The sequence below is a fragment of the Cupressus sempervirens genome, chromosome 8 (genome assembly GCF_028749045.1).
Source record: "Cupressus sempervirens isolate cs-2001-9-10 chromosome 8, ASM2874904v1, whole genome shotgun sequence".
NCBI lineage: Eukaryota > Viridiplantae > Streptophyta > Pinopsida > Cupressales > Cupressaceae > Cupressus > Cupressus sempervirens.
Genome location: NC_143125.1, coordinates 657,548,347 through 657,567,600, shown reverse-complemented (window position 1 = coordinate 657,567,600; position 19,254 = coordinate 657,548,347). Strand labels below are relative to the sequence as shown.

Below are 19,254 nucleotides of genomic sequence, written 5' to 3'. Positions count from 1 at the left end.
GTCCCATGTCCTTAAGCTTGTTATAGATAGGTACGGCCAGTGAACGCTTAACATCACGTCCGCGATGATTAATGTGTACATCATAACGGACATCTCTCGTAGGCCTTGCGTATATTCCACCAGAAAGAAATGCCAATTTACCCCGTGGGTGAATGGTAGGACGAGTGTTACCTAATTTGAATTCTTGAACCTCTTTACCTTCTTTCATTACCAAATCCGCCATCATCCTCATGAGCATGTCCTCGTCGCTGACATATTCAACAACAAAGGAAACATAATAAACTTCAGAGTTTAAGATATCGAAAAAAAAGGTCTGTGAGCCTGAAAATGAGGAAGGAAACATGCAAAGAATGTATCAACAAGAACTTGTGTTAACTTACTCCTTGCTATTGACGATATGACCCACATAGTACGAAGCATGGAGAAGTGCTTTCTTCCACTCCTCCAGCTTCTCTGGGTTATGTCTACCCTTGTCTTGGTGCCGGCCAAATGCCTCACCGTAGCTTCCCTTTCCATTTCTTATATCATATGGCCAGACATGGTAAAAAATGGGAACAAACTTACTGCGTTCTTTTCCGCTAATCAACGAAAGCTCTCGCAAACACCACTTGGACGTTGCATAGTCCTCTGAAAATATAGCTATGTTAAGCCAAGTACTCTTTATTACTTGTTCTAGTACACTAGGAAAGTGGCCCCCCCACGTAAGCTCTTCCGAATCCAGAAATACCTTCAGTCCCATTCCTGTGAGCATTTTATAGATAGCTATGGCGAGTGTACTTTTGACATCAGGACCCCGATGGTTAATAAATACATCATAGTCAAGCTTTACATCATAGTTAAGCTTTTTCACAAGCATTATAGATCCACCCGAAGAAGATGTAGTGGCTGCAAATTCTTCACCCAGTTGTTGGATGCTTGAACTAGTCTTAGCCGGTTCTACAAATTCTTGACACGTGTTTCTCTCTTTCGCTACCCACTCTGTAATTGCCTTCAGCAGCATGTCTTCGTCCCTGGACACATTCGACAACGAAGAAAACAGAGTAAACGTCACTATTTATATGGATAACTGAAGTCTATGAGCCTCAAGATAAAAGAATGCATCGATTAGTAAACGCTTAGTGCATCTGGTGGAGAGATGCATACTTAGTACTTACTCCTTGCTCTCAACGACCGGACCTACATAATGTGAAACGCTGTAAAGCGCTTTTCTCCACTCCACCAGTTTCTCAGAGTTGTGTCCAACTTTGTTTAGGTCAAATGCATAGCCTCCTTTTACATACTGTACATCATCAGTCTTAACACGGCAGAAAATGGGAACAATTTTAGTTCCTAATTTACCCCTGTTGTGCATGGACGACAGCTCTTCTAAGCACCGGTCAGATTGTGCATAGCCCTCTGAAAATATTGGAATATAAAGCCACGCACTCTTAAAAGCTGCTTCTACTTGTTCATCCCCCAAATCGAGCTCTTCCGAATTCAGAAAAACCTTCAGTCCCAACGCATCAAGCTCTTTATAAATTGCTCCGCCCAGACGATGTTTAAAATGATTGATAAATACATCATAACGTGGGAAATCTTTCACAGGCATCGTGGATGCACAAGAAGCAGATGTAGATGGTGGAAATTCTTCAAAGTGTTGGCAATTTAACCGAACACCACCACAAAAGAAAGATAGAAGATCGACAATGCAATAAAGTATTCTGGATCCACTGGAAGTAGATGAAGATGGTCCAAATTCCTCATCCAGTTGGGGGTTGTGTGGGTTAGAAGCAGATGCCATGATATTAGATGCAAGCGGCCACAACTAAGGTTGAAAAAAGGGGCTGTCCTACGGGAAAATAGTTTTCGTTGATGAGGTGAAAAGGAGTGGGTGCATATAAAAGATCAGGAGAGGGATAAGTAATGAGAAATAAAAGTGGGACTAAACGCGTAGACTGCGTGTATTCGCTGAGGTAACCCCACGGAAGAAACAAAGAAGCATCACAGAGTCTTACTAAGAGAGTTAGAGTGACTAGTTGAGGACAGCTGAAGGACTTCTTAGAGCCTCTGCTATTGCGTAATTCCCAAACCTTCCTTTTTCTTAGCAACCTCGAAGTGGGCACCTTGAGTAAGACAATAGGCCAATGTCTATGCCGGCATCAGGGCGGCAATTTTTTGTTTTTACTAATTTAATTAAAAATCAATTTAGAATTGTATCTTAATTTTAAATTTTAAGTCGATTGGTGAAGTTGAATGTTGAATGGCTCACAAAAAGTCCACCAGGGATCAAATCTTGCTAAGTGCAAGGCTCCAACACCATAAGGAATGAGGCCGAGATTATGCCCTGGTGATTTTGAAAGTGTGGATGCCCCTCAGTCCTTGCCTCTAAGCCAAAGATGTTTCAAGCACGTGTGGGCCCGTATCATGTTCCTAAATCTTCAAGTGGTAGCCTTCGCTGGTTGGTAGTTTGCAAGCCTCATGCCTTGCTGGGTTGCCTCGCAAGTTTGAACCTTCCATCAAATTTATATTTTAAAAATAAAATTTAAAATTTAAATTTAACTAAAAAATATGTTTTGATGATGACATAGACATCGTGGTAGAAGAGACCTCCTACTACTAGTTTTGTGATAGATAATTTTTAATTATTGTTTTTAAAGAGTTCAAAAAAAGAGATATAGACAAGAGACGCAATGCGTCATAGTTCTTGCCTAATGCATAATGGTTGTAGAGGTGTAGATGAGTGAGAATGAGGTTAAATAGTTCTAAATTAACATTGTGAATACATTAATTTTTGCCTAGAAATGCACTTGTGATCTGATAGGATGGCTCATATTTTTTTATTAAATTCTCGTCCTAGAAATGCAGCTGTGATCTGAAAGGATGACTCATATTTTGTTGTTAAGTTCTCTTGTTATATTATTGTATATTTGGGCATTTAAGCCTAATAATAAGAGGCCAAAGTCCCCAACTATGTATTATTCTCATCTTAATTATCAAATGGAAGTCACACTATTTTTAATCATTAGATAGAGATAAATAGTAGTATAGAACAATAACAACATAAACATATATGCAAAGGAAAAAATGATAAAGAATATATAGGAGGAAGAGGAAGAGAGATAAAATACTAAGATAGAGCGATACAAACATAAGTTGTCTGTGTGTGTGTGTGTGTGTGTGTGTGAGAGAGAGAGAGAGAGAGAGAGAGAGAGAGAGAGAGAGAGAGAGAGAGAGAGAATATTAAATATAATTATTTTTCTTAATAAAACAAATAGTCAAAATAAAATCATGGTTATAATGAAAAATTAAAATATATTATATTATAATTAATGAAACTAAGAATTTAATTTTTATATTAAAACTCACATTTGTATAAGAAAAAATGAAATGTATTGAAATATAAAAATATTTTATAAGTAAAACTAATTGTTTAATTTTACATAGTTAGAGAAGATTTACTATTTAATGTTTTGTATTTCCAAATTTTTCATAAAAGTAAGTAATTTTTAATTATGAAATAATATCTATATAATTTAATATGCACATTTGTAAATAATAAATAGATGTAATACATATAAATTTGATGTTGATGAATAAATATGATGTAATAAATAAGAAATAAAATATAACTATTTAATTTTAATACATAGTTTATAAAAACTCAATAATAATTTACATATCTTTTAGAATTGAATTATTTCTTTTTTGTGGTTATTTCCTTTAGTATTTTTTTATGTAAAATATAATTATTAATTTAATATTAAAATATATATTTAAACTAAATACTAATTTGTTTAAATATAAAATATTAATAATAATAAATGATATAATTTACAAATTGTAACACTTATCAATTATACATATTACAAACACTATTGTTAAATATAATTAAAAAATAATATTATTTAATTTATTTTTACAAAAGTAAAATTATAGAATAATTTAACTATTTTTATTAAAAAAATTAGAAATTCAAATACAAAAATATAACATATTAAAAAGAATTAATATTGATTAGACATGTTGTGTGAGGTGGAAGATAAAATGATTGAAAAAAAAAAATCTTATGTACTTGTCACAAAGATAGAGTTGTAATTAATGCATTCATTAATGCAAGATGAAGTTGTTAGAAAATATTTGTATTTTTGTTCAAGAAAATTAATTTTCTCCCCCACCAAAAATAGTATGAACCAATAGAATGAATGAAAAATGTGATTTATCAAATAATAAAAAATTAAAAAAAGATATAAACATTTAAAGTTTCATATAATCTTTTAAATTCTTTGATTTGATTGGTCAGTGTTAATATGATATTAACATGATATGAATGCATAAGTATTCTTGCCGTGGTAGGAACTAATAATGAATGTACATTTACTAATAGTTAAAAGATGACACAAACTATATGACTAGCTCCACTTCACCTCTTTTGTAGCCTTTTTTTTTTATTCAATCATATTAGCTAAAACTATATCAAATAGCAAATTAGTGGATACAACATGTTATACGATGTAGCTTTTGTTGTGAACTGAGCTTTGCCTAGAACTCATTGACTTTTAAACACCATATGTAAACTAAAACTAATTAGCACATATTAATGAATAGCATGTTGTTGTGGTTTTCCTTTGGCTCTGCGTGAGTTATTATTGGGAGGCATGTACAAACACAACTTTGGAGCATAATAGACATTTCAAAAGTCCCTTCTTTATTTTTATTTTTTTGTTTTGTTTGAAGCAAGCATGGCTTGCATTACAAGGAAATGGCTAACATAAAGTTATGGAATGATATAATTAATGCAAAAAGTTGATGGCGTAGAAAGCATGCACGTGATGAATGGTTGGTGAGAAATATAATTTTATGAGTGAATTTTATAAAACTTAGTGGTGGATTGGGTAGTTACAGATGTCGGTGATGACAACACTTAGGAGGTGGCCATATGGCAAAATAATCAATTTTTTTCTTCTCTTTTTACTTGGATATAAAAAGAAATGGGATGAATTAAATGTCGGTGGGCAATAAAAGGGACCATATTAACTTTTTCAACTCTCTAAAGGTAGCTTTATGTGTTTTGTCACTTCCTTTAATTTGGCCACAAGTCATGTTTGGTGTGTTTTTTTAATGAGCCCATGTGCTCTATTTTTATATTGAGAATTCCTATAGCATAAACTTGGCTTACAATGTAAGAGTTGAAAATTCTTACCAAGCTTAGAATTGTGACACATAAACTATATCACTAGGTCATTGCTAAAATCAGAACTATGATAAGAATGTTAGAGAGCCTTGGTAGTGATGTAGGGGTCAAATAGGGGTGCCCCCTTTTACCAACCTTTTTTGTGCTATATATTGATAAATTAGAAGAATGTTTAGATAAGGACAATGATGATGGGGTTCAACTAGCTAATTATGTGAATAACTTGTTTTTATATGTGGATGACCTCATTTTAATTGCTAAAACAATAGATGGTCTAAGAAAACACTTGAAGGCACTTGAGGCCTTCTATCAAGTGGTCAAGATGCAAGTGAACAATAGCAAAACCAAGGTGATGATTTTCTCTTTGAAAAGAAACAAGAGGCAGGGAAAATGCTTTCATTTTCAATGGCAACCCATTAGAGATTGTGGATGAGTACAAGTACCTTGGAATTGACTTCAACAACAAAATAAGTTGGGAAACATGTAGCTTGCAAAAAGAATTCAAGGAGGATTGAAAGTATTGTACTTTACATAATAAATGTACAACAATGTGAAATTATGTGATTTGAAAATTAAAAAGGTGTTCTTTGGTTTGTTAGTTACTCGGGTAAGCCTTTATGGTTGTGATATTTGGGGCAGCAACATGTCTAATAAAAAATGGATACAAGCAAAAAGAATTCAAAAATCCTTAATCTTCAATAGTCTCAAAATTAAAACAATGGTTCTTTATGAGATCCTATTTGCGAAAATGGGCACTTTCCCTATAGAGGCCTCGCAAATGATTTGATTACTATCCTATTTAAAGAAGGCCCAAAGAATGGAAAATTGTTGTTGGGCTAAGTTCATCACAAAAGAAAGGTTGGATAGAAGAAATAACACGTGGATGAAGAAAAAAGTTAAATGGACATAAAAATGGAATCTTAGTATGCATGAATACCCAAAATAACAATGTTGGAATTAAAAATTCATGAAGGAAAAATATAGGTGTCACATGATCACAACAAAATGTTTGAAAAAGAGACTACTATATAAAGAATTTAACCCAATGTGAGCCCATGAGGAGAAAGCATATATAAGAGAAAACATCAAATGTAGAGCTAAAATTCTCATAGCGTAGCTTAGGACAAGCTCTCATCATTTGAGATGTGGAACAAGTAGATGGAGGATACCCAAGGAAGAATGTAAAGAGAGAGTATGTATTTTCTGCAATATAGGAGTGGTCGAAACCAAGCAACACTTTCTCATGGAATGCCCATCATACAACACCATTTACTTCAACTATTAGGATATGCTAGAAATTGGCAATTTAGGTACTCTTTTTGAGGAAACAGAGTTGGACATGACAACAAAGTTAGTGGTCAACATTCATTATCAAAGGCCGGTCTTAAAGAAGCAACTTCGAAAGACCTAATATTCTTGCATGCTTTATCTTAAAGGGATTCTTGTCTTTTGTCTAATGGGTACCATAGACTTCTTTGACCTCAAAAATGTTATTAAATTCATTCATTCACTTGAAACGTATATTTGATTTTCATTGCAATAGTAGCATTGGTCGTAAATCTACAAGATGTGACCCTAATGATCTATTTCATCACCAATCTTCCTAATAAAACAACCATTTATAAATTTAATTATCCAAAGAGTAGAGGCATACAAATTGTTTTTAGAGTATTTAAGGAAAATTAGGGTAAAACATGCACCGTGAGAAAATATTTATAACTATCATACAATTCTCAAACAATTATAGTCAATTTCTAGTTTCAAACATACTGTTATAACTGAACTAGCATGACAGGTGTGCTAGCTTTTCAACTGACATAGAAAAGGAATCTCAAGAAAATTGTAACTAATATATTCCTATTCATATAATCAATTTCATAGTTGGTTGGAGAGACAACAATATACTTTAACTTGATTAGCACAACATGCATGCCAACTTTTACTACAACAAAATTTTGTGGAATAAGAAGCAAAAGACCAAAAAGTATGAGAATAGAAGATTGAAAATTATAGTGTGCTGAACTTAGATTTTTCATATACATTTTTAAGGGGATCCCAATGTCCATAGTTTGATAAAAAAGAGTACACTTCCATTTAAATAAGGTAAAGCATGCGCTACAAGCAAGGAATACCATAAAACTTGATATTATAACTTTATTTTTCGATGAAATAACTTTTCTAGTATTCAGATGGTAAGCTTTCATGCACTCCAATACCAAGTCTGGGCACTGTGCTAAAATGGGGTGTCCTCTTGCTTGAGCCAAGCCACTTTCTAATATCTTTCCAGCTAATGGAGTCTTTTCTTCATTCACAAGAGATGACTAGAAGTCTTGAAGGCAGACACTTCCTAAAATGGTATCGCTGATATCTGGAAGCATACTTGTTAAAACAGGAGCATAATTCAGCCTTTGATACTTGTTCTTCATGATAGATTATCAATATTTCTTTATCAAATTTGTTAGATGCCTTCAACCTTGTGCTGCACTCTTTACTTCTAACTTCAAAGTAACAAATCAACCACCCAACCAAAAAGATCTATCAGCAATACATCGGACTAAGAATTGCCATGTCTTCTAACAAACATTCATAAGAATTGGATCTTGCCCAGACTTATAATTCACTCATAAATCTGCATGATATTAATGATGCTCCAGCTTATCTGCAGAGTATCGATTGCCTAAGAAAGCAAGGATGCTGATCTGAGGTTTTCAGAGCTACAGGTTAGGAATGAATATTTCATTTTGTCGAACACTTTCCTAGCATTCTATATGTTATGTTCATGCTCACTACCCTTTTTTTTATTTTGGCATTATTTCGAACAAGTCAGGAGCTGAATTTGTTTGATACATCTAATGAATTCGCATGGAGAAAAGATGAAGAAATTGTTCGGCAGATGTTCTTTGGCATTAATCCTTTGCATATCAAGTGTCTCCATGTAATTAACATTCCTTCATTTGCTAGTATAATTTAGATGCTCGAGTTCTGAGTAAAATCATTTGTCATTAAGATATGGATGGTGATAGATTCCAAAGTTGATATATCGATTTAAAAATCTTTGCACAGTTTTGTTATGGAAATCTGTAATGTTCTCTCTCATTATTGTAGTGGTGTCATCCAACCATAGTGTAGCACCATAACCTGAAGATCAAATATTTAAGTGAAGATTTTCATGGCATCATCAATATTCCTTTGAGCATGCCCTGAAGATAACAGGAAAACTGCGGGTTGCAAGAAAGTGTTTAAAGACTAGGGTGATATCAGGGTTGGCAATGAGGTGTTCAAGGTGGCGTGCCTATTGAATGAACTATGAGTGCAATTGCTTCTTTAAAGCATCCTTCATTTGCTTGCATGGATAGGAACGACACTGCTTTGCTCATGAATATGGCAATATTTATTTAAATGTTAGCAAGTTGATATAAATATATCGCATTTTACCCACAACAAATGTTGGCGCTTTATGTCTCCCAGCTCTTGAAATTTGAAATTTTTTCCATTGTGAAGGAAAGCCGTAGGTTGAGGATCAATTAGTTGGCAAGTATGGTATGAGATGGCATGCTTTAATTGCTTCTTTAAAAATGTCCTTATCCTGCACTTGGTGAAGAGGGTGGTCTACACACGATCAGATTCTTTTATGTTCCAATTTAATTCCTTCATAAATTCGGACTCCCATAACTGACGGCAGGTATTCAAACCTCAGTATCACACCCACTATTCACCTGGGAAGACCATGTGTTTGAGTTGGAAATAAGGTGAGCAAGGTGATGTATATGTTAAATGAACCACAAGACTTTCCCTTTCTCACGTGGACAATAATATGCATTGATTTGTATATGTAGCAATATTTTGAAAAACCAAGTTTTGTGGATGCATACAGCCATAGGTTGAAACTCCAACAAACATAAAATATCAACTTTAATAAGTGCTTCAATAACATTATCCCACCATATTTAAGCCGAAGGAATTTACACATGGTTTATACAATTTGGAAATTTTCAAACAAGTTAATAACCGTCTCAAAGAGGTTAAGAAATGCATGTTTTGGGGAGGTTAATTAACCTACTCCAAAATGCGCATTTTGGAAATTAACATTAACCGATTTGAGAGGTTAAGAAATATGCATTTTTGGAGAGGTTAATTAACCTACTCCAAAATGCGCGATTGAAAAGTTATCATTAACCTTTTTGAGAGGTTAATGGTTAATGATAAACTTGAAAATGCATATTTTGGGTCTCTCCATTAACCTGCAATAACCTGAGACTTAGAAGTCAGTTTTCAAAAATTTCAAGTGCTGTACGGAGTTGGTAACAAGCCGGAGACATGAAGATTCAGAAATTCACAAAGATTCAGAGATAAAATGGCCAATTGAAAGCTTAAAATTGGGCAATTTTCAAAAATTAACCAAGGCTTATAAAATTGAAAGAATTTTATAACCGAGCAACAAGATGTAAAGTTTGTGTGTGTGTGTGTGTGTGTGTGTGTGTGTGTGTGTGTGTGTGTGTGTGAGAGAGAGAGAGAGAGAGAGAGAGAGAGAGAGAGAGAGAGAGAGAGAGAGAGAGAGAGAGAGAGAGAATAGAGAGAGAGAGAGAATATAGGATATAGGAAGATGGAGAAGGGAAGACATAAACAAATATAAATAGAGAGAGGAAGAGATAAAGAGGGGGAGATAAATATAGATATATGAGAAGAGAAATATAGAGATATATATAGACATACACACACACACACACACATAGAGGAGGGATGGAGGGACGGAGGGATAGAGGGAAGGGGTGCGAGAGATAGGGGTAGAAAGGAGAGATTGAGATAAAGATATAACTTGAGGAAGATAGAGGGGATTTTTATAAAATAAGTATATTGAGAGGGAGAGATGGATGAGAGAGAAAGAGAGATGTGGATACATGAAGGTAGAATAAGAAAGATAATGAGAGAGGAGGAGATGGAGAGATAGAAAAAAAAGGGGCAAGTACAAAAAGATGGGGAACCAAAAAGTTGGTTTAATGAGCCTTACAAGAAAATGAAGATAAACCTTCAAAATTTGAAGATGTGAAAAAAAAAAATTTTAGTGCTCCAAATGTAGTTTAACAACTATTGAGAAAAAAAACATGTTGAGATTAAGGGTCTCACAAAGGAGCACACTAAGTGGTCCTATTATTTTTGAAAAAATAAACATATCATTTGGGGTACTCGAGCTATAAAATAAACTTTTTTCTAGACTATTTTTTATTGCTCTAATAAAAAGATAGTTAACATTGAGAAGATATATTTCAATTCTCTTAGGCTAGGGTCCCATGGAGATCTTTAAATAATTTTTCCTTACCAATTTCCCTATTCATAGTACTAGATTTAATAAATGGCATCCACTAAGGATTTAGTGTACATCAAGATATGCATTTCAAGTTTTACTTTGTTTTTTATTAATGAAAAAAGCTTTTGATATAAGAGTATGTAATAGATATACATATATTATGAAGAAAAAGAAAAATAACAAGATAAGAAGACAATTTAGAAAGAAAATGCATGTCTGCCCAATAGGCTAATAACAACTCCCAAGATGTGGATCAGAGGGAGAAAATAGAATTGAATTTGGGCATTCAAACAATTGCCTGCTTACCAGCAACAATAGATGAAAGAAATCAGCTCATATGGAAAAATAGTCTCAATTTCATGTGTAGAAAAATGCAAGCCAATCCAACTTGTGCAATTTGATGAAGAAAAGAAAAATGAGGATATATAGGAGGGAAAAAGAGCAACTGGTGGTGCCTCTAGTGGGAAACCCTATTGCTTCATTTAGTGGAATGGATTCCTAATTCAACTACATGATTACCAAGATGCAGGAAATGACTATCACTTCAGCCTGTCTTTTTTTTTTTTTTTTAAATATGCTCCTTCATGTAAGATTTTGCAACCTAAAGTTATAAAATAAATTAAGAATTTTCTAAAAGAATGAAGCCAAATTGCAAATTAAAATAAGAAAATTCCTAATTTATTTTGCAGCTTTAGGTTGCAAAATCTTACATGGTCTCAGAGCATAGGGAGCTAGAAGAAGAAGTACCCATGTTATTTGTAGGTATTTCAAACCAAAGCTTGTTTGGAATGGAATTTTTTCATTAGATTGGGGGTTGTTAATGTTTTTCTTTTTGTAAATGAATTGAGATAAAGTTCCATTTTTGGGGGAGATCAATGATACTTAACATTAATTTTCATCCTTCTGTTGTCAAGCTAACCTCAAAGAATTAGAATTATCTATCTTGGAAAAAGGGGATAGAGAATCACTACCTTGAGCAAGACAAATAATTCTTTGAGGTTAGCTTGATAACGAAAGGATGAAAATAAATATTAGGTGTCATTGATATCCCCCAAAAATAGAACTTTATCTCAATTTGTGATTACAAAAAGAAATAGATGAAGTTCCATTTTTGGAGGAGATCAATGACGCCTAGTATTTATTTTCATCCTTATGTTGTCATGCTAACCTTGGAGAATTATCTGTCTCACTTAAGATAGTGATTTTCTATCCCCTTTTTCCAAGACAGATAATTCTCCAAGGTTAGCTTGACAACATAAGGATGAAAATAAATACTAGGCATCATTGATCTCCCCCAAAAATGGGACTTTATCTTAGTTGGTGATTACAAAAAGAAAAATATTAACAACCCCCAATCTAATGAAATTTTTTCATTCTAAATAAGCTCTAATCTGCAATACCTGCAACGAAAATAGTACTTCTTCTCATAGCTCCCTATGTTCTGATACCATGTAGAGTTTCACAAATATTATGTGAAATTTATTAAAATGTTGTTGAAAGAAAGAGGCACAAATTTTAGATAAGAAAGCAGAGAAAACAAAGCTACTAAAAACGAAAAAGAAATCTATTTCTCATTGATTTTTTATAATCTACATTCATATGCATGATTTATACAATTACACCACCGTACCAATTAAGAAATCACAGTGAAGAACTGTGAAATAACAACATGAATTATGTATGCATGAACATCCACTATTTAAGTGGAATTATTTCATAAAAACAATAGTGAAATTGGAGTTAAAATTAGTTAACACAGACACTTCCTTAGCATCCATGAGTAGCCGAAGAAAGATTTTAAAGTTGGAAAAAAAAATAAAAATCTGCAAGTTCAGATTTAGCTCAGTGATAGGCACCATACAAACTTAGAAAATTGGGATAAGAAAATATAAAAGAATGGCACATGGCTATAGTGATTGCTGCCAAGATGGAAGAAGGGCAGTTTAGCAGCCATAAAGCAAACTTAGAAAAAACATATAAATAAAAGTAAACTAAATGTAGACCTCATACGTCAAGGCTCAGGGATTGGTTAGGCAGCTAACACATTAAGAAAATTGAAAACATGGAAATAGTTTTCATAGAACAAGTGAATCTCTGAGAGCACTATCAAAGATTGAATGGAAACCCTATTTCACAATTTCTCCATGCAACTTAACATTTCATCAAAGTATTAAATCAAGACCAAAACAAGTGTGGGAGCAAGAGTCCCTACCTACTATGATAAGAAGAATAGGAGATTTAGTAAAAGTAACCTACAACTTTGAATCAATTAAAATGATTCAAATTTAGGTTTTTCTGCTGAAAGGATAATTATTGATTGATATATTAAATGTTAGTCATCCAAATTAACATTTAAATGAAAATAGGTAAAAAGAAAGTTATTATTACAAGAAAAATTATTTAGATTTTTAGTAATGTCTTGATTTATAATCAAAGAACTAGCAATGAATATCACATTTACTTTTATTTTTTGAACAAATTAAAAATATTTTTTTCTAATTAATTTTTAAGCTTTTAATTTATTTATTTTTTTAATAAAAAAACTAATGTAGGATACCCATGATAAGGTGTACATTCTTCATTGATTTATTTTGTGGTGCCTTCAAATTGGGTGTTTCTTTTAATTCTCTGATCGGAATTGGAAAAGATAATTATAAATTCAAATAGATTTTTTGGAAAAGTAAATTATATATTCAAATAGTTTTTTTTTCCTAAAACTGATTTAATGTTTATGAGAAAAGTCACCTATCATCTACTCTTAATGCACCAACAGAGTGGTATTCAAGAATGACACTTGAAACCCTAGAAATAGGGAGGAAATGAAGTATAGAGAAAAATAATAAATCAATTAATATTTTAAAATTAATTTTTTTTTGAAAGAATGATTTTTTTGGTTTCTCATTTGTCAGCTCAAAAAGTTTGTAAAATTAATTTGTCAGGTGGGGGTGTATTGGTAATTCGCTAGTAGTCATAGAATCCAATCTTTTGCTTTGAGGCTCCTTGGGAAGTCATTTTGATTCCCACATATACAAAATTTACTTAAGAACTCCAAAGAATTGTATTGCTAAAATTTGTTGGAGAAATCAACAAGTTATATCATACAATATTGTACAATCAAATTTCAAACTTACTTTTATTGCATAGAATGCTCTTTCAAGCATTATACATGTTTTGAAAATGAGAATTAAAAAAACTATTTATCATCTACTATTTTGACTTGTAAAAAAAAAGTTTCTTTCATTACTTTGTGTTCCTAACTACATTTGATACTTTATGTTCCTAACTATGTTTCTTACCCTACCTTTGTCTGTTTAAAATTTCAACTAAATACATATGACCACATCCCTTGCACATTCTATTGGTGGAAGTGCTAATCAGTAGTCCATAAAATACAATTAATTTTGAAAATGAATAAGGAATACTCCCCAAAAGATGAATGATAGTGTTGAATATCACATAAAGATGAATGACGGCTTCTTGTAATGTGTGCAAAAATATTTGAATTAAAAAAAAAGTGATAAGAAACCAAACATAAAGTTTTCTTTATTAAATTTTTCAAAGGGGAAGATACTAGAGAGTAATAGATACTTCCAATCCCCTCACAAGTGGGAAATTATCAGTGATGTCTATCTAATGGTACAATGCACAGTCAGTGGGGACTTTGGAGACAGGTGTGAATAGAAGGCCAGGCCAAGGACTGAGGCAAGGAAGGCTCCACACCCACCGCTTGACCACATCTATTTTCAGATAGCAAGGTGATTTTTGTGGGCACCTAAGGGAGATGGAGAAATATAGTTCTCTTGCTTGTAACTGTGTCATTTTACATTGCCACGAAGATTTGTTCATTGCAAAATGCTAACGATTCTAGTGTCAAAAGAGAGGTGGACCCTAGGTTCATGTTATCCATAGGGATTCTCCTCCTATTAGTTATGGTCATGTTGTCTAGAAAATTAATGCATGTTTATGCCATTCGTGTGATTACCAAAGTGGTCCTTAACACGTAGGAAGATGAAGGAGAGGGTTGGGGGAGTTTTAAGCTCTCATTCAAGGAACCCCCTTGTATTTCTACTAATAGTTCCATGCACCATCCAAATTCCTCAAAGGATTTTCAATTTTTAGAGGAATTTAATCTATTGGTGGTCAATTCTTTCTCCTATTCTAAGCAAAGTATGTGTGCGCAGAGTGCTTTTTGAAAATATGTTAAAGCTGATCGAACTCCTGTTATAGATCTAGGGTTATGAGGGTTTCAAAAAAATATATATTAAAACAAGGATTGATGGGCTTAAAGATTACCTACAAAAATTAACAATTCTTAGCCTCCTTGTTAAGCCGATAGGCTTCACCCCTTGGAAAATAATGATTGGTTTGTTCGGATTTTTCAATGGTCTTATGCTAAAACATTCGAGAAAAATTTCCATCGTTAAGTGTTAGCATGAGACTACGTCTAAATGGATGGAGGAAACCAACCAATCACCAACTTAAGCGTGTGACAAAATCCATTTGCAAGATAAACTCTCGTCTTCAGCTAACCAACACTGACAGATCTGCATTATCAATTACAGTAGCCTCAAACATTTTCTAAGGTCCTGTCCAAGTAAGGACTAGATCAATTGTTAATTTTTCTACAATATAATTTGATTAGTAGTAAATATTAATTTTTTCGTTAGAAGAACATTATATGACTTATTCAATAACATGATTAGGGAAAATCCTTATGTGACTTGCAATTATTAGTATTGTTTAAATAAGATTGACTTATCAATTGTAACCATTCGAGTATTAGGTGCAAATGTGTATGTGATACTTCATATAGTAGAATTATGCTTATTTAATTAATGTGCAAGTTAGACTCAACTTATGATCAACTATGTATTTTTTTCATACACTTGACAATGATTACAAATAGAAATTGTTGGACCTCGTTACATATGACACGATAGTTTAGATAGTTATGAGACTAGTAGCATTAGACCTAATTCACACTAGGATGGATTGTCTAATATAAGTTAACAAATTGATTAGCTAATGAGAGTTACCTTATGGATAAATACCTTATATTGTTCATCTTATCTCGTCATGATAATTAGATAGTTTTAGTAATTAAAATTATGGCCAATTGAATTGAATAGATATTGTGTTGTGGTGAATACATTCCACATAAGGTGACTGTGAAAATGGAAATCAAGTTTGGGTTATGTGATTAATTTTTTGAAGTAAATTATGTATCATTTAATTCTAAATAAATAAGTATGGAAATGAATAGAATATAGATAACACAATTTATACTAGTGGTACTTGTTATGTTATTTTAAGGGATGTTATGATTTGAATCCTATAATTAGTGAGAGCAAGTAATGTAATACCCCATCTCATTATAGACTTAGACTCAATTGTAAGAATTTGATTAATGTACATGTAAGATATAAGGTGTTATGATACATACATTATGAATTACTAATATGGATACTATTCTTGAAAATATTGTACTTAGAGAAGTGGTTATAATAAAATGAATGATACATATTTGTAAATGATTTTCATACGCAAATGATTCATAGGAAAATGATGTTGGAATCTGATATCGATCTAATGTGTTCATCTATGGTTGATTAGGATATGTAATTATGTTTATAGTCATATATTTATATATATATGTTTGGTTCACTGATGTTTAAATTGAATTGTGCAGAGGATGATTATAAAGATATTTGAGGAATCTATGCCAACTCTTTATAATAGTCAAAGTTGCCACAATGCAAATTGTTGTAAAATCGGATGTAAACTAAAGTTGGACTTTAGAGGGGTTAAAATGGACCCTAAAGTACATTTTGGGTTAAAATAATCTAACCCACTTATACTACCTAGGGTTGGGGGCTAGTTTTAGGTCAAATCATGGTTAAAGCTTTCATTATGACACCTCAAAGGTACCACTTCCCAAGAGTGACGAAAATCATAAAGTAGGAGACACTCCATGCCTTCTCCCCTTTTTACGAGATGTGACATTTGAGTGAGAAGTCATATGGAAGATGTATAGGTTGGAAACTATGTTTTAAGTTGGGTCATGTAGGTCCTTATGTGAAACCTTGGTTATGTAGCTTTGAATAGGGTCAAACATAAGTAAAATTCGTATGCAAACTTTAAGTGAGCTTTCAAAGGGTTAGGATGACTCCTAGTGTCAGTTTAGTACTTGTTTTGAATGCCCACATGGTAGACCTAGGGGTTTTGGGCATTTTTACTCATTTATACTCTTATTATGGACTTGGGGGACCACCCAGAAGTTGCTTTTACCAAGGTGGCCGAAAATGATGGACAACTCTTGAAGAATGTGAAGACTTGGAAGGACAAAAGCTTCTCTTGAATATTGTAAATGGAGGAACACCAACCAAGGAAAATTAATGTGAATAAGATAGGTAAGGAGGAGAACCAATGTCACCCACACCCTTCCCAAGAAGGCTTGGGAGATGTAGAAGAATGAGAGGGTTTTAAGAAGAGTAGGGGGGAAAACATTGAGGGGATGGAGGAAGAGGAGGAAGGATTCTGGGTTGAAGATGAAGATCTATCTAAAGGGAGAGCTCTTGAAAAGATAAGTAACTTATATGCATTTAGAGTAGTTCTTACTTATTGAGATGAAATATTGTTAGAAAAATTATTCCATAATGTTTTAGAGAGAACTCTTAGGATTGCATCCATGATCTCTTGGTTGAAATGAGTTCTCTTGCCTGGGGGTATGGCTAGGTCACATGCGGCCTCATGATGTCATTATGGTAGGATGGAAATGGGCACTTGTGTGAATGGTTTTGATAATTATTGTTGTAATCTTGCAAATGAATATGAATGAAATTTTAGATCTTAAGTTTTTGATAATATATTTAAACTTGTGTATGAGAGAAGAAGTTGTGATAAAGATTATAGAAATGATGCTATTGTTATTTGAGATATTGTAAATCTGTTCTAAAAGTTATTGTTATTTATGGTATTGTTAGTTAAGAGAAATTATTTTGGATGTTAAATTTGTGAGTTATTTCATTAGAAAAAAGTGGCTAATGCTCAAGATCATTTTATCAAAATATCTATTGTGGATTTAAATATTGACTCTAAATCTTGATAGTTATTTGATGAATTTAAATAAGTTTTTGGTAGAAAAAAATGGGCATGACACATTTAGGGTTTTGTTGAGATCACATTTACTGCAGACATCAGATTGTGATGAAAATCACCACTAGCTCCCCCATTTTGATTGAGCATTCTCTTAATAGCCAGTGAGCTTTATGGAAGATCAGAATCACCAAAGGAAAGCATGTGAAATATAAACAAACAAGATCAGGTAAAATGGATTTTTGTCGAGGTAAAGGTGGCATGGGAAAGATTAATAGCAAGACTAGAAAATTTTTACATTCATCAAATTAAAGATCTACTGAATGAGATTAAAAAATTGGGGCCTTCAATTAATTTTTTCTTGGCTAAGTGCCTCATTTACCACTTTGAAAGGGCTAAGATGCTGCACAAATCTTTACAAGTCTTCATTGAGGTAAGAACAACATATCCAAAGTTGAATAATCTTCTTTACAATCATCTTTTTGATGTTTTTGTAAAATCAGGAAAGATAAACGAGGCTCTCACTCTATTGCATGCAATGTTGAGGGACAACTATGTGTCAAATAAGATCATTTTGAGAGAAGCATTTTTGACATTGTTAAAGGAAAATAAATTACAAGAGGTAGAGATGACTATAGTTCACATCAGTGAGAAATGTTGCAAGTCTTTCCCAGATACCCTTAAATTTACTTAGTTCACTAATGCAATGTGTAAAGTAGGGAAGGCAGACAAGGCCTGGGAGATTGTCCATTTAGCAAAAACTTAGGGGATGTCCCTCAGTGTAGTACCCTTCAATGTGATATTGTATAGCCTTGGCCATTGTGGCAATTTCTCTAGAATTGATTTTTTTTTCTTTGAGATAGAAGAGATGGGAATCAAATCAAATATTGTAACTTGTAATACTATATTAGGAGCATATTGTGAGTGGGGTTATATTGATGAAGCATTGGAATTGTTAAATAGTATGAGGCATGGTCATTGTTGTCCGGACAAAATTAAATTTACTATCTTGATTGGTGGCCTCTATAGAGTAAGCAAAGTAAATGAAGCTCTTAGATTGGTGGCTAAGATGGGTGATGCTAATTGTACCCCAGATGAACTTACATTTACTACTCTAATTGCTCGTCTTTGTAAGGTTAACCGAGTAGATGAGGCTCTTTGATTAGTTGCTAAAATATTGTAGGCTCATTGTTCTCCTAATATAATTAGATTCACTACCCTAATTAATGGATTTTACAGAGTGGAGAGGGTAGATGAAGCTATATTTTTCTTAAAATCAATAGTTTAGTTAATCATTTTTCTTTAAAAAATCATATTAAAAAAATTAGTAAGAATAATAACATATTTTTGTTTTGGTGGATCCACATGTTTGCTGAATGTGTTATTTCTTTGTTCCATATCTTTGTAAGGAATTTTCTTGTAGTCTTGATAGGTTGATGAACACAAACATTATGTATGTATTGTAAATTTGTCTACAAATGTTTTCTACTATATTTTGCTTTCTTAAGTTTTTGAAGTGGGTGTTAGGATTTATTATATCAATAGAGTGTGATAATTTAAATTGTTAGAATCAAGAGTGGTTAGATAAACTTATCTAAATATTAGATAAAGAGTTAAAAGGTTGGAATTCTCACTATTTGAGTGTGTGTTGTGATAGCTAAGGTAAGAAAATTGCAAAGACTGT

The 19,254-nt window shown here is 32.8% G+C and overlaps 1 pseudogene; it reads left to right on the top strand.

Moving 5' to 3' along the window:
- Window positions 1-1,902: 1,902 nt before the first annotated feature.
- LOC149544159 (pentatricopeptide repeat-containing protein At5g28460-like) lies at window positions 1,903-18,858 on the top strand (annotated as a pseudogene).
- Window positions 18,859-19,254: the final 396 nt, after the last annotated feature.